General features: G+C 45.0%; 1 long non-coding RNA gene across 1 annotated transcript in view; it reads right to left on the bottom strand.

The window, feature by feature from the left end:
- Window positions 1-8,265: 8,265 nt before the first annotated feature.
- Window positions 8,266-19,005, bottom strand: part of LOC309520744 — a 66,668-nt gene continuing 55,928 nt past the window's right edge. Inside the window, exon 3 of the long non-coding RNA XR_014214365.1 lies at window positions 8,266-8,764. This is a non-coding gene — a long non-coding RNA (uncharacterized lncRNA). The remainder of the gene's footprint in view (window positions 8,765-19,005) is intronic.

Here is a 19,005-nt window from a genome sequence, read left to right as displayed (position 1 = left end):
TCCTTTCCCAAGTGATGAGGCACCGCACAAGAATGACGAGGTCTCCAAATATTGTCCTCCACAACACCATCATCCGGTGCGTAATCCTGGACTGTGTTCCTACCCTTCCTTTTTGAGTGTATGTGATTAAAGCTATTTTGCAGTAACTAACACTGTGATTCTCCATCCTGTCCAAAAGGGGCATTTATAGGGCTGCCTTAAAGAACAATTATGTCAAGATGAATGGAGTTTGTATGCTTTTGTCCCTGAGATCCAGAGCCTAAGGATTTTGTTTTGTTTTGTTTAAGATCATGACCTTATTTTTTTACTACCCTCCGAAGCATAATAAAGGACTTGGGATCATGACTCCAGGCCAATCTTGTTTAAGCTTTACCTCTTTTTTTCTTCATAATTTGTGGAGGTAGAGCAAAAGGAGGGGTCTCCGAAGTTCAGTGTGAGTTCTGATGTGAGGGGAGATTCTTTTTTTAAGTGACGCATAGGAGGTTGATGGCGTATGGTGGCAGCACAGTTTTTCTCAGTGATTCAAGAGCAGGGAACCACATGACTGTGGGGCTAATTAGGTTAAGTATGTGTTCCAATTCAGCCCATGGGGCCTTCCCCCCACAACTGCACCCACCTGCCCCACACATGGCCTCAAAGTCAAGAGAAGCACAGCTCTCAAAACAAAATCAGAAGACTTGGGGTTTACAATGGTTCTTAGCCCAGAGTTGCTTGAGATAATCTTGGTTCATCTGATGAGTGATGACAGCAAGCCTGTGGTACATAAGCTGATTGATGATTCATGCAGGGATCCCAACTTGAATAAAATATTGCGGGGGGGGGGGGGTAAGCCCTGCCCTGCATAATCAATCACATGACATAGTGCATGGACACTATTTGAATGGCAAAGCACATCAACTTTTGGGGCCCCCTCAAATGTTTTATTGGGGGGCTGAAGACCTCTAGGAGTTGGCTCCTATGGATTCAAGGATGGAAGGATAGATCAGTTGGAATGCCCTCTATTTCTCTATTTTTCTAATCTTATGATAAGCAAAGACAGCAAGCCTGAGATACGTTAGACTCTGAATCAAGGATGGCTGACTGTCAACTTCAAATTCTCCCCAGTTCAGTTTTTTCCCAATCTTATTTCCAGTTCTCTGCATTCCTACATAAGTTTCTTTTTTCTTTTATTTAAGTTCTTGGTGAACTCATCATCAAATTTATTCTAATATACGCATTTTGGGGAAGAATCCCTCACTAATACTATTTTTGTATGTTATTTTTACTGTTAGGCACATTTTAATGAAAACTTTAGCCTCGTATGTGCATTTTTCGTACATGTTTATTTACTGGAGCACTGCACTGCAACATTCAAAGAGGCACACATTTTGAAGAGCGGCTGTGTTTCAATTCACAAAATACTTCCTGAAGGGAAGCAATTTGATAGCTTTTCCTTTAAATGTGAACGGAATTAAATTTCTCCCCCATTGCCCACCCCCTCTCTATCCTATTATGTATTAGATAGATAATTTATTACGGTCAAAGACCAGCTCACATAACATAACACAATAAAAACAGCGTTCATAAAGATAAAATATACAATCGGAGCAGATTGCCTCAATAGCTCATGAGTTAAAATTGAGATATATACATACACCTGTACAACTGAGATTTGGGCTACCGTAAAAAAAAAAGGACCCTGAGGCACCCCAAAGGGTGACTTCAGCATTTCCCTGGTAAGCTCTTTTATTCTAGAGGATGATCTGTGCCTACAAATCTGGGCACAGAATCTGGCTACCAGCCAGGTCGTATTGTGATCTTTGCCTAAGAGGAGAGAATTAAGTTTAGACTTGTCTGAAAGACCGGTGAGCCTCTTAAGCAAAGGATCAATGGTGTCTCTACGAATCTCAACATAAAAAGGACATCTAAAAAATATATGTTTGGGGCTTCCTATTTCCCCTACAGTTCGAAAGCACATCAAAGTGCAAGTAGATAAATAGGTACTCCGGCGGGAAGGTAAACGACATTTCCGTGTGCTGCTCTGGTTCGCTAGAAGCAGCTTTGTCATGCTGGCCACATGACTGTGGAGCTGTCTGCGGAGTGAGATGAGCGCACAACCCCCAGTCGGTCACGACTGGACCTAATGGTCAGGGGTACCTTTACCTTTACCTTTATTTCCCCTAATGGGCAGGCGCAAAGTCTCTGTGTCTACAGGACTCTTCTATAGGAGCCTTCCAGAACCGGTGAGGGCAAGGCCGAGCTTCTAGCAAGAGTGAAAGCCCTTCTTGCATTTCTGGTTGTGAGGAAATAGAGATATGCTGCTGGAGCGGCTACGTGTCTCCTGTTTTCTATGATTTTATAATCAGGGACCCTTGAACAGTCCTGTTGTCTCTCTGTGTCCATGATTCTTTGCCTGACCACGGATCTAGCTTATCCTATTATGTATTTATTTATGACTGGAAAAACATTAGATAAAAACCAGCATATATGCTGCTCCCCATGTGGCTAAACATTTATGTATGATATCTATGTCTGAGTACTCTGTGGCTGGTTCACAAGCAAGATCTTGCTTTCCTTCAGCTCTGCCTTTCCTCCCCATCACAAAGATGCCATGCTGTTGCAGGTGTGGCTGCTCTCCCTGTTGCTGTGGTGGCTGCTGCAAGCTGCTATACCCCCCCGCCCCCGCTGTGGTTCTGGTTATTGTGGCTGCTCCAAATGCTGCTATCTAGAGCAATGCAAGTGCTGAAGAACCCCGAGGGAAGCTCTCAGTGCAAACAGGGAGCTGGCAGCTTGACAAATTACCCCACACCACCACCTCCACCATCAGTGCTTGCTGACTTCTGACACTCCTTAATTTCCCAAATTCAGTGCCTTAAGCATTGCACCTGCCTCCTTTGATGAACAGCAATTTCTTCTCACCTTCTCCTTAGTTCCCTTTGATGTGCTTGAGAAGGAGAATTGCTCGTCGTACATCTGAAAGGCTCATCATTTTGGAAGATGCGACACTCTCTCTTCCCTTTCATGTGTTTGAGTACCTCTCTTGTTTACTAAAAGAATATATATATATATATATATATATATATATATATATGCAGGTTTTGGTGTCTTCGGGTGTCTTCCCGTGTAAGAGTCGGGGTGTCTGTGCGACGTTTCGATGAGGTCTCACTCGTCATCTTCAGGTTGTTGCTTTCGGCTTCTTGTTACTGGAACAGAGGTTCCAGCTCTGTTCCAGTAACAAGAAGCCGAAAGCAACAACCTGAAGATGACGAGTGAGACCTCGTCGAAACGTCGCACAGACACCCCGACTCTTACACCCGAAGACACCAAAACCTGCATTCCTGTACCCGTGAAAATCTACGAAAGCAAATATATATATATATATATATATATATATATATATATATTCCAAACAACAGTGCTCAGTTTTGTGGTATTCCTCTGCTGTAAGATGGAGGTAGGTGATATAAATCAATGAATGAATAATATTATTTTCATGTGGAAATTAACACCATCAAGCAGTGGCTTCCAAAGGGCTGTCAGGCTGGGAAAGACCAACAGCCAAATCCTTGGCTAGTGACCTTTCATTGTGCATAAAATAATAAGAAAGTGTTCTAGGTCAGTGGCAGAGCACATGATGTTCCAGGTTCATTCTCCAGAAACTCTACTTGGATGATTCCATGATTGCATGGAAGACATGTTAGCAGGGAAGACGTCCCTCCATCTGATATCTTGGAGAGCTGTGAGAAACTCCATGGGTTCTACTGCTTACCCAACATTCAGTTTCCTCAACTGAAGACTGCTAATTGAATTGAATTGGAGACTAGGGTGTCTTTAGAACATATGGCTTTATTTACACATATATACTACCTCAGCCCCTTCATGGATCACTGCCTTATCATGGCAAAGGGGCTTGAATAACTCAGAGAAGCTATGAGCTATGCTGTGCAGGGCCACCCAAGATGGACAGGTCGTAGCCGAGAGTTTAGACTAAATGTGATCCACCTGGAGAAGGAACTGGCAAACCACTCCAGTATTTTGCCAAGAAAACTCCATGGACATAAAAAAGGAGAATCTCTGAGAAGAAAGTTAGAGTTTTCAAGACATGCTGTGGTTCATGGGGTCACAGAGAGTTGAACATGACTAAGACAACTAAACAACAACTACTACTACCTCAGCATGGGATTGTGGGGCACACAGCATTAACACTCCACAGGTCTTGTCTCTCTATCATCTTGATCCTTCTGGGATAGTTTATTCACCTTTGGTCCCCACCCCGCACTCAGCTCCCGTTTATGTCTCCTAGAAGCTGTCAGTGTGCGACAGCAGCCACACTCCATGAATGGCGAAGATTGGTCAGCTAAACCAGTTGAGTGTATCCAATGAGGCTCAAACCCTCAGTGAGTTAGGGACTTCTCCTGCATGCAAAAACAAACTCTGCCACATTGAGTGGACAAGGCTAATAGTGGGCCCAATGGACAAGAAGGCAGTTTTTGTATGTCCTCTAGAGAGAAGTGTTGGGCAGATGGGGTTCTCCAACCTGGGAAGGTAGTCCATCTAGGAGAAGATAAGCCACATGACCTGTGCAAGAGCACAGCTGCCCCAAATTGGATGGACAGTTGAGGGGTATGAGTTATGTGTGCAATGCATGTGCTCTGCCACTGGGCTACAGCCCTTACTCAATACTGCATGTGCAAGTGGATATATGAAAAGGGATATCTCTTGATCAGAATCTAGTCCACTGCACCGTAGGCTTGTTGCCATCAGTAATCTGCTGATCTGAGATGACTTCAAGGCTCTCTTGCCCAGGGTCAACTGGAACTCCCCTAAGGCTTCTGATTGTGCTTTGGCAGGTGCATTTTGACCTGACTCTGGTGTCATGTGTGCGACACATATGTGCGATTGAAGAGAAAGGCCCCTCGAGCTGAATTGGAACCCATAGTCGATCTAATTAGGCCCACGGCCCTGTGGTTCTCCACTCTGGAATTACAGAGAAAAATGTTGCTGTTACAATGAGTAATCAGCTTCCTATGCATCACTTTTTTAAAAACAACAACAACAACACACACACACACACAAACCCAAAAAAGCCAGGAGATCACCCCAATTTCAGAGACCTCTCTTTTTGCTCCATCTCCACAAATCATAAGGAAAACACTAAAGGCTTTTACAAGATTGGCCTTAAATCATTATAAAAAGTACTTTTTATATATCTCACACAGGGCAATAAAGCAAAAAAGGTAATAATCTTATAAAACAAAACCCTTAGGCTCTGTCTCTAAGGGAGAAATGCACATGGTGTCTGTTATCCTCAACATAATTGGGGTTATTTTAAAAATAAAAATAAAACACTATAAATGTTTGTGTTTTACCATGTTTCTTGATGTTGTGAACTGCACTGGGATCTACAGATGAAGAGTGGTCTGCAAATTTAAAAAATAAATAATAAAGCCCCCCCTTTGGGACAGGATGGAGAATTACAGTGCTACTACTGCACAATAACTTTAATAACATACATTCTGAAATGAAGGATATGAACACAATCAAGAATTACGCACCGGATGATGGTGTTGTGGAGGACAGCACATGAAGACCTCGTCATTCTTGTGTCATGCTTCATCACTTGGGAAAGGATGCACAGATCTCTATAAAAAGACCCGCAATCCAGGAGTCCTTCACTCACTCATTGGATCCAACATCCACAACAAACTCTGCTACTGAATAAGGTGAGCTCTGCTCCAGTGCTTATTCCTTCTGGGTCTGTCCTTGTTTGTAGGGAAGCGAAGGTCTCGAGGAGGTAGTCTTGCAACTCTGATTTTGCGTTTGCGCTGCCTTTCTGTTTATCTCCTTGGTAAGAAATATTACCAAGAAATATTACCAAATATTGCCAATATTATCTTACACAGGGATAGCTGAGGAGATGTGGCTGGAGGAAAGCCTAATTGTATAGATGCAAATTCTGATCTCTCTTGCATGCAAAGGATCTAATGTCTCAAATAGGTCTTTTGGACACACATCGTTTTATCCAAAATGTGCATTTAGACACACAAATTGAACTCGCCTTAAGGCTTGGATTCTTTCAGCTATTAGGACTGGAAAAAATGCTGAATATTGTCTTGCGAAGAGTCGAAAGTAGACCATTCCCCCCCCCCCGACCAAACATGCCATTTGATGTGTTATAGGACTTTATGGGCTCAGAGACGATCCTCTCAGATACACTATGCTGAGATCTAATGAAGTGTCAAAAGAAGTTCTGATGAGTTCTCTTTAAGCGTTACATCACTTGATGCAATGTGTAGTGAAGATACACCTGAGATCAGTCTAAAGTGATAATACTGGAATATTACTCACCCTTTAAACACTTACATTCATGAGAGAACCAGCATGGTCTGTGCCTCTCGGCAGACAGTAGAGTTCACGAAAGACCTGCTGTGCTATTGCTGAAATGGCTCTGGGCAGAGATTGTCGCCGCCCAGCACTCTGGATTTTCACAGGCAATCAAATAAAAGGGCAGAGGTGCACAGGGCAATATCACAGCTAAGCAGAATTGCAACAGGAGCAATCAAAACGCACTTGTAGGCTCACCGGGAATGAAAACAGGTCAAAGGCAAGCCTCTGCTGGTCTTCCTAAATCAGGGCATGCATCTCATGTGCTTTTTAATATGCCTGAGGATGTTGCGGTTGGTTAAATGGGAAACCCCTTGATTTCTTTCAGCTCCGCCTTCCCTCTTCGTTGCCAAGATGTCCTGCTCCTCCAATTGCTCCTGCTGTCCCTGCTCCTCCAATTGCTGCTGCTGTCCTTGCTGCTGCAAGTGCTGCAGCTGTCCATGCTGCTGTTGCTCCCCCTCCTGTGGTTCTGGTTCCAGCGGCTCCAGCGGCTCTTGTGGTTCCAGCAGCTCTTGTGGCAGCTCTCGTGGATCTTGTGAATCTTGCCGTTCTTGCGGTTCCCAGGGCTCTGGTGGCTCCGGTTCCAGTTGCTGCTATCCCAAGCAGTGCTGGCGCTGAGGAACCTCTGAAGTGTTGAGAGCTGCTATCTCCTCGGTGCTGGCTGACACCTTCGATTCACCCATCTTTGTGCCTTACTTTCGCCTCCACTGATCAGCCCTGGTTTAGTCTCACATCCTCTTTATTTCACTCCGTCGTCCTTCCAGGAGGCATGCCTTTTGCGTAATCATTCTCATATTTGGTGGATGGGATGATATCCTTTTTTCCTAATAAAGCTAATAAAAAAAATCAAAAGCATATACATCGTCTTCTTGACCTCTATCACCTCAATATGTGGGAAATTGCAGTAGCCCCATCAGTTAAAGCAGACGTTTGGAACCTTAGTGGCTTCCTTCTCTTCTGGGCAAAATTCCCGAGGTCCTGTGCCAGTAGTGGGCACTTAATTCAATTCAGTGGAATGCTCACCTGGTGCCTTCATTACATATCTTTAGACACCGGGGGTGTGTGTGTGGAAATCCTCTTCTCCCAGGCCTTTGGCTAATTAAACAATATATGGTCTTCTAAACTGTAGAAGGGGTTGGTTGGTTGGTTGGTTGGTTGGTTGGTTGGTTTTTTTGGCTACCATGTTGCATATCCTTGTGTTTTTCTATTGTAAATCACTCCATGATCCTCAGATGAAGGGTAGTACTGTATAGAAACAATAAGAGCAAGAGCAACAACAACAACAACAACAACCTCTATACATATCCACACACCCTTTTTCTATCCTCCATTGAGGTATGATCAGAGTTCAAGAAAACATTCCACCCATGTGAAAACATCGATTGTGGGTTGAAAGGGGTGTCTCCTGGGGAAAGAGGATGTTTGAGTGGAGGAATTGTGAGGAGAGACTCCTGGTGTCCAACTAGAGAGGTCTAGATCAGCCTTTCTCAACCTGTGGGTCCCCAGATGTTGTTGAACTACAACTCCCATCACCCCACCTAGCAAGGTCAGAGCTCAGGGATGATGGGAGTCGTAGCCCAACAACATCTGGGGACCCACAAGTTGAGAACCGCTGGCCTAGATGGTCTGACATTATCCAGCCATGGTTTGCTGTTCACCAGTGCTAACAGATCTCAAGCCCTGATATCTCCAGCTGAAGGACATGTACCCTGCTTGAGTCATTTATGGAATACCACTTACCTCCATCTGCGCATAAAATATTGGGGAAAGGACATAGCTCCGTGGGTGAGCACATCCATGGCACACAATAGGCTAGCATGTAGGTATGTGTTGGCTGTACACATTGAGCTGTAGCAATTTCCTTCTGTTGGCCCCATAATAAGGGAAGAAATAAACCAAGTCTATAGTTCACTATTTTATTGGTCGTCATGCAGGCAGTTACATTCTACAACAGCAGAAGAATTAGAAGCGAAGCAGAGAGAGTAAATAGAGAGTCACACACATCGAGATCGTCAAGATGGCATTATTTGAAATACCTTGTCAGAGATGGGTCATGAGAGAACATGCAAGTGAATCAAACAGAGAAGATGAGAGGAAGACAGAAGTTAGGATGTAATAAGGAAGTTATAGAAAGAGAATTTGAGAATTCAGCAAGTTGAGTGCAAGGAGTCAACCAGCAGCCCTTGATCCCGGAGCTCATGTGTGGTAAGTGATTCCTTGGACCATCAGTTGTAGACTCCTGTTTTCATGGAAGGCTTCCATTGAGGTTATTCAACACTTGCACTGCTTAGGATAGCAACCACAGCAGGAAGAGCCGCAACAACCAGAACTGCAACAGGGGGAACAGCAGCACTGCTTGGAACAGCAGGGGGAGCAGCAACACTGCTTGCAACAGCCGCAGCTGCAGCAGGGGGAGCAGCAACACTGCTTGCAACATCCACAACCGCAACAGGGGGAACAGCAACACTGCTTGCAACAGCAGGGGGAGCAGCCACACTTGGAACAGCACGACATCTTTGAGGTGGAGGTGGAGGTGGAGAGGTGTGTTGGAGCTTCGGGAAATTAAGGGATTCACTGTTAACTGAGCACTGCATGGTCAGAACTCTTAAATACGCCTTACTTTCTGCACTAATGGAACCCGTGTAGATCATGTTTCTCCATTTGGTGAGCCTACATATGCCTTCCCACTACATTATGTGAAGATTCACATGCAATATCTCAGCAAAAAGCCAACTTCTCGACAGTATTAATCAAATGACCTGTCTGGACTCGAATCTGGATTCCTGTTTCACTATAAAATATTGGAACACTTCTCATTTTGTGTGCAGGAATTGCTGGGCTCCCTGATCAAGACCTTAGTTCCCCTGCCATCTGTTTTAATGACTAACAGAACAAAATGCTTCCCAGCTTTTTAAAAATCTTTAACTTTATCTCTTTGTCTTTGTCTCTGTCTCTCTCTCTCATTAAGTCTTCTGCTTTACAATTTAAATTACTCATTTTACATCCTTAAGATATCAGTGACTTTCATTCTTCTCTTTCCATGGTTCATTTTGCATATCATAAATCCCTGCACATTTTACAAAAACTGTACCATTCAGTATTCCATTATTGCATCCATCATAACTTATTTACTGTTGAATTTCTCTTAATGGTGCCAACGTTTTCAGCTGTACACAATTATTTCCCATATATTCAATAAACGTTTTCCAACCTTCTTTAAACGTATGTTCTTCTTGTTCTCTTATTCTATATGTTAAGTCTGCAAGTTGTGCATATTATCTTCTTTGGTTGGGACCTCACTCGTTATCCATTTTTGGGCTAACAAAACAACAGCCACAGTAGTAGCATACGTAAATAACCCTTTTTGACACCTGGGAATTTTAGTCTGAATTATCCCCAACAGAAAGGACTCTGGTTTGGGGAGGGGGGGGAGTACTTTTAAACTTTTTTTTCCAATTCATTATGGATCATTTCCCAATACTCTTTTACCCTTTTACAAGTCCACCATAAAATCTTTAACTTTGGACCATCGCAGTTCCTCTGAGTGAGAAGATGCCAGGCAAGGTGCTCAGACCTTAAACTCTGAAAGAATCCAGGCAAATTTGGGGTGCTGCTAGCTGAACTACCTGCTCAAGACATTAGCTCCCTTGCAATTGAGAACACAGTAAATGCAAACAAACATTAGCACTGAACTTACCTTGCTCGGTGGTACTGGGTGCAGTGAGTGAGTGGAGAGTTTCAGGTGGTGGACCTTTTATATATCAGTGGGTGCCATTCCACAAGCAATGAGGCACTGCTCAAAAATGGCAAGGTTTTCATTAACCCATGACGCTGACCTCTGCCACGCACCAAACATCCTGCATGTGATCCCTGACTGTCTTCGTAACCTTCATTTTGAAAAGGGATATGATTAAAACTATGTTTTGGAAACACTGTAATTCCCGGCCATTATTAAAGGGGCACTTATGGGATTGCTTTATAAACAATTAGGCGGAGTTGAATGGGATTATCTTGTTTTGATCCAAGGCCTTTTATTACTGGGGGGGGGGTCCTGAAGTCACGTAGTGCCCCTGCCCCACACCAAAGCCAAGTGGGGCCAAGCAGTACTGCACAGGGGGGAGCCCTGTTGGCATACAACCAAGGAAGCGGGGGCAATTGGCAGATGGCTCCATCCCACCAGCCGGTGTACCGGATGAACTCCAGTCCTTGGTGCAGCATGAATCTGCGACCCGAAGTTCAAAAGCTAGGGCATGATCTAATCAGCAGAGATAATGCTACGCAACAGAAGTAGCAGGAGAGGCTGTGTGAGCATATTTACAAAGCCACTTCCAGCCTCAGGAGGAGGTGGTAGTGTGGACTTCACGCCCCCAACACTCGCACGGAGGTTGGCTCCCAGCCCCGCGCGATCAGGGGAATCCTCTGCCGCGTCATCCCCCTGGCCAGCCAATCAGCTGGCTCAGGGGGTGTGGCTTGCCGCATTTAAGGCAAGCGCGGCAGAGGAGCGTCCTCTTTTGCCACCAATCAGCTGGGCAATTTCCCACCCACTCACCCTTCAAGGTTTCTCCTTTGACCTTGCTATGGACTTCGGTTGGTCATTGTTAAGGGGCCTGGTAGGAATTTTTCCACTTGGCAAATTGGCACCAGCCATTTTGTTTTTTTCGCCTACCTCCTAGCAAATCGTCACAACTTCCTCGGTTTGCCGGTTAGGCATTGGCCGGGGTATTGTTATGTAGATGAATGGGGGGAGTGCCATCACCTCCCCCAGTTACTGAAGGGTAGTCTGGTAAAGGATTCCGGGGGGCGTAGCCCCATCCAAAGCCTATGGAGGCCATGGCCCAAGGCACACCTCCGAGTGGTGACCCCCGGGGTGTGCCTAATTGATGTGCATCAGCAGGGCTCCACCTGCTGGTGTTAACCCTTCCCGGCCTTCAGGCAGGCAGACTGAAGCTGGATAGTCGATTAGGACCAATGCCTAAGCCAATACTGCTCATCACCTGTAACCAATAAAGTTGTGGCCAATTTTAGCCCATTAACCTTAATAATGGTATCGTGTGTCTTTATTCCTACTGGTGGGAGGCGGGAACTTGCCACGCAAGCAGTTTATTCAGCATACATCAGGACATAAGGAAAACATGTCTGATCCCTTTCGTGTCCACAAGCAAGGCAGCAAAAGCTATACACAAAACAGAAGTTCCCAGCAAGCTGTGCTGGAGTGTAAACAGGCATGTGGCATGCAACAATCCACACGTCTGTTCTTAAGGTGGAACGGAATATCCCAACATACCCGGCCAGACAACATAGCTCTTGGTGGACATGAACCAGGCACCCCACACTGGTGCCCCCATTATGACATGGCCCCATGTTCCTCTCCTCAAGGGTTGGTTCTTCTGATGCCACGAGACAAGCGCTGGGCCACACTGCAATGGAGGTTCTTGCTGGGGCCATGTGCTTCACGCCCCCTTCAAAAATCTGCACCTGAGACCACGGCCCCTGACGTCCTCTGGCCTCCTCACATTTCCCGAGGCTCAACATGCCTGACATTTGTTTAGGGACAGAACAAGCAAAACGGTATAGAAATTTATTCGTGTATGTGACTACAGCGGCAAGAATGGTTTTTTTTGCCCAAACATGGAAAGAAGAAGTCCCGACAAAAGGAGAATGGGTACAAAAACTTATGGAATTCCCAGAAATGGCAAAACGTACCAGAAAAAAAGAAAAGAAATCAAGATAGCAAACAATTTATACAAAAATGGAAATGGCTTATTGAATATTGACAAACAAACTGTAACATTTGCAGGATTATTGTAATAACCTGCAGTTTTATAAGAGTATACATTTAAAGTAGATGAACAAATGATAAAGTTGAGTTAATTTGGAATATGCAGAAAATATTAAAAATAAATGTATGGAACCGCAGAAAGAGGGGGAAGGAAGTTTCAAAATGTTAAAATGATTGTAAAAGTATTGAAATGAATAAAATTGAAAATCATAAATGATTTTTTTTAAAAAAAAAAAACCTGACATTTGTTTCCAGGGTTCTTTTTATTCCAAGCCCCCATCATAAATATAATTAACGCATTGAACACATGTCAATTTCCTATCTCAGTAAAAAGAAAAGATGGGGCCAGTTTGTTGCTGAATAATTAAAGTATCATCTTTTTGATGTAATATGTGGTTCTGAAATGTCAAGTGCAAGACTACTGTAAAATGCTCTGTGTTGGGTTTCCCTCATGTCTCAGGAGAATGTTTCAGGAGAAATATAAGGAAATCCTTTAAAAAGCTGCAATTTAAAGCAAAGTTTAATGACATGCATCTTAGATGGGCAGGACTGCCTCATCTTTCTTTTGTAGGTGTTTTAAAGGCCATTCTGGCCTAGTGGCTTAGAGGGGGCCTTACCATGTGGGGGTCCTGTCAGAGATCCTAGACTCAGTGGCGTAGCGTGGGGGGTGCAGGGTGGGGCCGGCCACACTGGGCGCAACATCTGGGGGTTAGGGTTAGGGGGCGCAAATCCACGGGTTAGGGGCGCAAATTACTTGCCTTGCCCCGGGTGCTGACAACCCACGCTACGCCACTGCCTAGACTGTAGATTCAACAATGTAAACACATGCTCCAGTTCTATCATACTTTATGATGTTCAAAATAATAATAATAATAATAATAATAATAATAATAATAATAATAATAATAATAATAATTTATTTTTTATACTCTGCCCATCTGGCTGGGTTTCCCCAGCCACTCCGGGCAGCTCAACAAAGAATATTAAAAACATGATAAAACATTGAACATTAAACACTTCCCTAAACAGGGTTGCCTTCAGATGTCTTCTAAAAGTCAGATAATTGTTTATTTCCTTGACATCTGCTGGGAGGGCGTTCCACAGGGCGGGCGCCACCACAGAGAAGGCCCTCTGCCTGGATCCCTGTAACCTCACTTCTCACAGGGAGGGAACAGCCAGAAGGCCCTTGGAGCTGGACCTTAGCAGCAGAATGATGGGCGTGGAGATGCTCCTTCAGGTATACTGGGCCGAGGCTGTTTAGGGATTTAAAGGTCAGCACCAACACTTTGAATTGTGCTCGGAAACGTACTGGGAGCCAATGTAGGTCTTTCAGGACCAGTGTTATGTGGTCTCGGCAGCCACTCCCAGTCAGCAGTCTGGCTGCCGCATTCTGGATTAGTTGTAGTTTCTGGGTCACCTTCAAATGTAGCCCCACGTAGAGCGCATTGAACTACTTTGGTGAGATAGTCCGTGGGCAGATAGGGTCTCAGCATGTGCTATGGAAGGAAGGAAGGAAGGAAGGAAGGAAGGAAGGAAGGAAGGAAGGAAGGAAGGAAGGAAGGAAGGAAGGAAGATTTCCATGCCTCCAAGTCCATAGTTGAAAAACTAAAATCCTTAGGCATTATATCACAGGAATAAATTCATATGGTGACGATTCATCTCAACATCATTGGATTTGGAAGCAATCCTATAAGTGCCCTATTTGGACAGGGTAAGAATTACAGTGTTACTACTAGAAAATATATCACATGCATTTTAAAATGAAGGATTGGAACACAGTCAAGCATTAGGCACAGGATAATGGTGTGGTAGAAGCCAACCACTGAGGATTAATGAAGACATCATCATTCTTGAGTAGTGCCTCATTTTGGGCGGGAAGGATGTGTCCAGCTGTATAAAAAGGCCCATCATCCAGGAGTTCTTCACTCACTCATTGGATCCAATACCCACACACCAACTCCTACTTCTGAACCTGTAAATTCTGTCCCAGTTACGTATCTGTTCTTTTTTTTCTTGATTGCAGGAGAGCAGAGCTCACACTCTTGATTTTATTCTTGCTGACAAACCTGAGGGTGGTGTAAAAATATGTTCTACTCAGAGAAGACACGTTGCAATTAATGGTCGTGATTTAGGTCCATTGATTTCAATGGGTCTGCTCTAAGCATAATCCTAAATTCAGTTTTTAAGGTTTCCAATTTGCTTTGTAAATTCTTCCGCAGCATTCTTTTCTTAATTTACATGCAATTTTGCCTAATTACTACTTTTTGCCTATTCTTTCCATTAATAGGTGCATTTTTATGTACATTTTAAGGCAACATATACGATTTTGATATGCATTACTTGGTTAGAGCACTATATTGTAAAATTTGGAGAAGTGCAAATTCCATACAGCGGCTCCATGTCAGTTTGCCTACCGCTTTGAGAAGTATGGATCAGTTTCAGTTGCAGTAGGAACTGGATCAAACTTCTCTCTCTTCCTTGGTGCCTTTATGGTCCTAAGGAGGTTTATATAAGATTATTTAACTAGTTGACTATAACATGCCCTGCTTTACTATGAGAGCATCCAGGATGATCCAAAGAACTGTCTCCTCATCTCCCATCTTCTCTTAGGTTGCATAATGGGATGGGATGGTCTCAGGGGACATGCAATTATTTAACTCTGTCCTCAGACAATCTTTGGAGACACTTTAGTTCGAAAGCCACTGAGTTGCCTAAGGAGACTCAGAGACTGTGTATCTAATATGACCAATGCATACAACTTATAATACTCTAATATTAATTCACCCTTTATATAGGAGGGTTGCATTATAGAAACATCCTTGCCTGTGACTCCTGGTTGAGGAATTGGGGACAAAATGCGTCTGTGAGGTTGTCCAATTTGCACAGTGTCCCTGGACATCCAAGCTAAGCAAAATTCAAGGCACAGTATGCTGAATTACCTAGTGTGAATCAAATTGAAGGATGGAGATTTATAGCCAATGCAATGTCATGCAGAAACCTTTAGGCACAAGAGCAGCCCAGAATGTCCGTACAGAGCAGCCGAGTGGAGAAACATTATGACCAGAATCAAGTCCGGTCTGGTCTGCAGAACACATTTAGTAAGTGTCATTAATGTGTCTGAGGACATTAAGGTTGGTTAATGGGAAGTCCCTTTGATTTCTTTCAGCTTCGTCTTCCCTCTCCATTGCTAAGATGTCGTGCTGTTCCAATTGCTGCTCTCCTTGCTGCTCTCCTTGCTGCTCTCCCTGCTGTTGCTGTTCCCCCTGCTGCTGCAGATCTTGCGGTTGTGGTTCTGGTTGCTGTGGCTCCTGCGGCTGTGGCTGCGGTGGCTGTGGCTCTTGCGGCTGTGGTTGCGGTGGCTGTGGCTCTTGCGGCTGTGGTTGTGGTGGCTGTGGCTCTTGCGGCTGCGGTTCCGGATGCTGTGGTCCTTGTTGTGGCTGTGGTTCCGGTTGCTGTGGCTCCTGCGGCTGTGGTTCCAGTTGCTGCTATCCTAAGCAAGGATGCTGCTGAAGATGTTCAGTGAAGTGTTGAGAGCTGCTACTCCATCAATGTTGGCTGACTCCTTGGATTCGTCAGTGCCTGTCTCTTAAATTTGCACCTGCCTCCTTGTTCACCCCTGCATTTTCCTCATCTGTTTACTTTGCTTTCTTAGCAATCATGCAAGGCCCCCCAATAAGACGGGCATGAACGTTGACCTGTCTACCCATATGGCAAGAAATGAGATATCTCATATCTATTGCATGGTCTTTCTCATCTTGGTGGATTAGGTGCTCTCTCCTCTCTTTCATCTGTTGAAATACCTCCTCTGTAGTCACAAAATCCAACTGCATGTATAGCAGTTAATAAAACCTCCCAAAATATCATGCATGGTCTTCTTGTATTCCTTTCCTCTAAAATGCAGAAACTGATTTATAGCGCCCTTGCTGCTGGTGCTTCTGGGGGGTGGAGAGCAGGCAGGGGCAGGGCTGGCGCACATCCCAGTGGCGTGGTGCACCACCCACAGAGGCATGGTGGGTGTCCTTGGGTCGTAGTACACTGCCTGGGGGCGGGACACGCCGCCTGTGGGGGCATGGCACCCAGCACAGGCAGGGGCAGCTCCAATGGCACCCCACCGGGATCGCGCTGCCGGGGGCGGTGCGCTCCCCCCACACTCCTCTTCCTCCGCCACTGCTGTGGGTTTTCCTGCTGTGGTTCCAAATGCTATCCTAAGCAATGCAAGTGCTAAAGAACCCTAAGGGAAGCTTTGAAGGCAAACAGGGGGTCTACAGGGTTCAAGGAATAATCCCACCTCTGTCAGCACTGGGCTGCTGGTTGATTCCTTGCACTCACATTGCTGACCTCAGTACCTCAAGCTGTCTTCAGAGGCAAGAAACACCACGCCACATCACCATCCATGTCGGTCAGCTCCTCACACCTATTAATTTGCCAAATGCCTTTGGCATGGCACCTGCCTCCTTTGTTCATCGCTACAGCCCCCTCCTTTCGTTCCTCTTTGATGTACTTGAAGGATGTATGACTGCCATCAACCTGAAACATCATTCTCATTATCATATTGGCGAATGATACAATTTCTTTTCCCAGCCAGGACTTTGAATACCACCTCTGTGGACACAGAATCTCACTGTAACCATGGCAAATAAATAAAAAACCCACCCCAGAGTGTTATTATTGTTGCATTTCTTGGGTTTAAAGTTGGGTTGGGTGTGAAATGCTTAAGCTAAATGAGTATAGCATTTCTTTTGCAGTTTCAAACACTGGTTCACTCAGTAATAATCTCTTAATGAATGACTTCAAGAAGCTTGTTTGGACAGGGAGTAAGTTCCTGCCTCTGTTTTTGATCTGGGAGAATGGCTTTTATTCAAAGTTGACCGTTCTGGTCTTAATGGACCCATAGTTTGAAACCGTCCTGCTTACATTCTACCTCGACTGTCAGAGCTATTAAACCTCTGAAGTTAAGTTGTTGGGAATCACAGGTGGGCAAGGTGTTTCTCAAAGGCATCTACTTGATAGAAAATCACCCACAGTCTCTTCTGCTAGGGCAGTGAATGTTCTTATGCCCTGGGTGCACACAGCAGTGGCGTAGCGTGGGGGGTGCCAGGGGGGCCGGCTGCACTGGGCGCAACATCTTGGGGGGGGGGGCGAGTCCAGAGGGCCCAGCCCCGTCGTGCCCTCGGCCCGCCCCTATTGTCAGAGCGGCCGGCCAGCCTCTGCCTGCTCTTACCTTGCCCACCCAAGGACTGCGGCAGCGCCCGCCCCCGTGGCCACCTACCCCCGCCTCGCCTGTTGGCTTGCCTCCCTCGGCCCCACCTCTCTCCGATGGCCGCGGGGGTGTCCTGCTTGGCGCCGGCACCTTTTTTCAAGAGGTAGGGAGGCTGGACGGGGAGGTGGGGTCGGAAGCGGGCAGAGGAGGGGAGCTCATAGCCAAAAGGGCTGCACCGGCCGGCAAAGGGCCGGGGAAAGTTTGGAGAGGAGAAACGCACCGTCATGATTTCCCGGTGGAAGCGGCAGAATTAGGGATGGTGAAGCGTAATTACGCACGAATTTCGCTGGGTGAGAGCTTCGGGGATCGATCGGCGGAAATGGGAATCAATTGGAATATGAGAAAGAGAGAGAGAGAGGGACCATCATTCATAGGCATAGATTTGTAGGGTTAGGGGGCGCAAATCCACGGGTTAGGGGGCGCAAATTACTTGCCTTGCCCCGGGTGCTGACAACCCACGCTACGCCGCTGGCACACAGTCCAACCTTCAATCCTTGGTGTCTCCAGTTAAAGCCAGGTTGGCTAGCCTGCTATTGAACTACAACTCCCATCAGCCCTAGCAACTAGAATGGCCTGTGGTCAGGGAAGACGGGAGCTGTAGTCTAACAGTGCCTGGAGGAACACAGGCTAGCCACTCCTAAGTTAAAGGGTCACAAACAGAAGGAGGGAGTTCTTCCCTGCCAAAACAGGCTTTTTGAAGATTAATGATGCTAAGGAAAAAATGGGGTTTGGCTCTTACAGCCCAATTCTCTCTCGATTCACTATCAGTCAGAAAAGATAGAGTGGAGGCAGGAACCAATTGAAAGCAAGGAAGATCTTCATTTTTTGGTTCAACAGAGCTCTTCTCCCACTTGCAAGGAGGTGAGGTCCCAGAGCAACGTGTGTAGCCGTTGTTGGTATTTATTTTTTTTTTAATGTCTTTTTTATTATTGATACAGCAAGAAAAGGAAAAAAGAGAGGGAAAACAACAGAATTACACACAGGAATAACAATAAGCACAAAGTTTTCATAGCAAACAATAAAACATAAGTTGGTCTTAACACTATAGACCCGACCTCCTGTCTATTCCTTATTTCAATTTCATATTACTTATTGCCAATACACACTTTTATCATCATTTAACTTTTTCTTAATATATATGAACTCTTATGTTTAACTTGCAACTATTACTGAAGTTCCTTGAATGCTGCAACAGAGTTTAAACTACTATATTTATATTTCAAATATTATTTGAAAACCTCCCATTTTGAGACAAATTCCTGTTTTGATTTATTCTTTATTTTTTCTGATAGACCATTTAACTTCACATTTGCTTGGGTTAGGGGTAGATGGTGTGTAGCCATTTTAAAAACTTTTGAAATTGTGCCACACCTTAGCCAAAAACCACCCAAAAGCATCATATGAGCATCACAGAAATAGGTGGTCTACATCAGGAATTTGAGAGTGTGGCTTGGGTCCTGTCTGTCAAGATACCTGATAATGCTTGCTGATGGCCTTTACCCACCATTCTCTTAAAATGCCAAATACCTTGACTCCAGAATCCACTTCTGCAGATTGTGCATAGATACCTGCTCTTTGGACAAGTCTGCTTGGATAATTATCC

This window comes from Podarcis vaucheri, assembly GCF_965113315.1.
Source record: "Podarcis vaucheri genome assembly, chromosome: 16".
Lineage (NCBI taxonomy): Eukaryota > Metazoa > Chordata > Lepidosauria > Squamata > Lacertidae > Podarcis > Podarcis vaucheri.
Note: the sequence above shows the minus strand (reverse complement) of the source record. Positions and strands in the feature narration are given on the sequence as shown.